The 2,567-nt window shown below is 57.7% G+C and overlaps 1 protein-coding gene across 1 annotated transcript in view; it reads left to right on the top strand.

Moving 5' to 3' along the window:
- Positions 1-318: 318 nt before the first annotated feature.
- LOC311328968 (rho guanine nucleotide exchange factor 12-like) overlaps positions 319-2,567 on the top strand; it is a gene marked incomplete at its 3' end in the record, with an annotated part of 44,105 nt that continues 41,856 nt past the window's right edge. The window contains exon 1 of the mRNA XM_084462858.1: positions 319-409. The remainder of the gene's footprint in view (positions 410-2,567) is intronic.

The raw sequence follows: 2,567 nt of genomic DNA, 5'->3' as shown, positions 1-2,567 counted from the left end.
TCCCAAAAAAGCAACCAGGTGAGTGGGTCTTTATTTGCTCACATCGTTGACAGAATCATGTATCATGTGAAGTGAACCATATTATGTGAAGTGTATAACCTTATTATGTGAAGTGAACCATATTCTTTAGTTCTTTAGAGGTGGATACCTGTATTTTGGCGGAACAGGACCATAGTAGAGGTATTGGGAGGGTTAGGGTGCTTGTTCTGGGCGGGGTGGGGCGTGGGTGGGTGTGGTCAGGCGGTGGTCATTCTGGCGTGTATTTCAGAGTGGAGTGTGTGTGTGTGTGTGTGTGTGTGTGTCCTGGTCTTCAGGACCGCGAGCATTCTCAGCAAGGACCACCCCCCCGACAAGAAACCCAAGAGTGACAAGACCGCTGTCCCACTCGCGCATGAGTTTGACCCCACAGGTGGGTACGCGCCCTCACACACACACACACACACACACACACACACACGCACACACACACGCGTCGCCCACGCTGCGCCCTCGCTCTCACACACACACACACACACACACACACGCACACACACACGCGTCACCCACGCTGCGCCCTCGCCCTCACACACACACACACGCACACACACGCGTCACCCACGCTGCGCCCTCGCCCTCACACACACACACACGCACACACACGCGTCACCCACGCTGCGCCCTCGCCCTCACACACACACACACGCACACACACGCGTCACCCACGCTGCGCCCTCGCCCTCACGCACACACACACGCACACACGCGTCGCCCACGCTGCGCCCTCGCCCTCACACACACACACACACGCACACACACGCGTCGCCCACGCTGCGCCCTCGCCCTCACACACACACACGCACACACACACGCGTCGCCCACGCTGCGCCCTCCCTCTCACACACACTCCGGCCCCTGTGTGCTCCGCATACTCTACTCAGCAAACCGCTGCTTTCATTACCGGGGAGTGGCGGTGAATTTAGGAAATGAATTCTTCTGGTCTCCCGTGAGGTCAGAGGATCCCTGGCGCTGGTCCAGCCGACCGCATCGACCCCGCGCTCCCCAGCAACGCAGCATCTTTAACAACCATCACCTCCCATCACTCCCTAGCAACGCTGGTCTTCCACAACCATCACTTCCCATCACTCCCTAGCAACGCTGGTCTTCCACAACCATCACTTCATTGAGTATAAATGATGCAGAGCGCTGATGGGAGTGAGCGCTGGGGCTACGTGATCCGTGGGGGGGGTCTAGTCTGGAGACCATGTCTGGTCTGGGGGGGGGGGGGGGCGGGGGGGGAACCGGAGCTCCTGGGCTGACAGCCACGTAAACACACAGGAGGACTGATGCTCATCCACAGCAGAGAGGGCCGAGAGCATCGGACGGATGAGGACCGGACGAGGCGCGGAGACGCAGACAAGGAGATAAACACACACACAGGTTTATGGCTCCTTCAAACCTGCAAACACACTGACGTTAGATGCTAAGAATCATTACACACACACACACACACACACACACACACACACACACACACACACAGAGAAATCAGAGTCTGAGGTAGAACGTGTGCTCTGAGCCGCTCGTCATGTGACGAGGCTCCACACAGACAGACGCTGCCTCCAAGTCCCTCTTTTACCCTCCGACCCGGCGCCCTAGAGCAGCCCGTCAGTCACCCGGGGCCCTAGAGCAGCCCGTCAGTCACCCGGGGCCCTAGAGCAGCCCGCCAGTCACCCGGCGCCCTAGAGCAGCCCGCCAGTCACCCGGCGCCCTAGAGCAGCCCGTCAGTCACCCGGCGCCCTAGAGCAGCCCGTCAGTCACCCGGGCGGCGTGTCACTCATCAGAGGGGTTCTGGTTTCCATCTGGAACGTCTCTCTGATTCATGAGAAAGCAACGCCAGCAGGTTCTGTGTTGAGTCCGTCACGCTGTTAGGGCTGGTCTGAGGTCTGCTGGGGCTGGTCTGAGGTCTGAGTGTGATACTGTTAGGGCTGGTCTGAGGTCTGTGTGATACTGTTAGGGCTGGTCTGAGGTCTGTGTGATACTGTTAGGGCTGGTCTGAGGTCTGCGTGTGATACTGTTAGGGCTGGTCTGAGGTCTGCGTGTGATACTGCTGGGGCTGGTCTGAGGTCTGAGTGTGATACTGTTAGGGCTGGTCTGAGGTCTGAGTGTGATACTGTTAGGGCTGGTCTGAGGTCTGCGTGTGATACTGTTAGGGCTGGTCTGAGGTCTGTGTGATACTGTTAGGGCTGGTCTGAGGTCTGTGTGATACTGTTAGGGCTGGTCTGAGGTCTGTGTGATACTGTTAGGGCTGGTCTGAGGTCTGTGTGATACTGTTAGGGCTGGTCTGAGGTCTGAGTGTGATACTGTTAGGGCTGGTCTGAGGTCTGTGTGATACTGTTAGGGCTGGTCTGAGGTCTGTGTGATACTGTTAGGGCTGGTCTGAGGTCTGTGTGATACTGTTAGGGCTGGTCTGAGGTCTGAGTGTGATACTGTTAGGGCTGGTCTGAGGTCTGAGTGTGATACTGCTGGGGCTGGTCTGAGGTCTGTGTGTGATACTGTTAGGGCTGGTCTGAGGTCTGAGTGTGATACTG

The sequence above is a fragment of the Borostomias antarcticus genome (genome assembly GCF_949987555.1).
Source record: "Borostomias antarcticus genome assembly, contig: scaffold_372, whole genome shotgun sequence".
NCBI lineage: Eukaryota > Metazoa > Chordata > Actinopteri > Stomiiformes > Stomiidae > Borostomias > Borostomias antarcticus.
The sequence above is the reverse complement of the archived record's forward strand: the minus strand, read 5'-3'. Positions and strand labels throughout refer to the sequence as shown.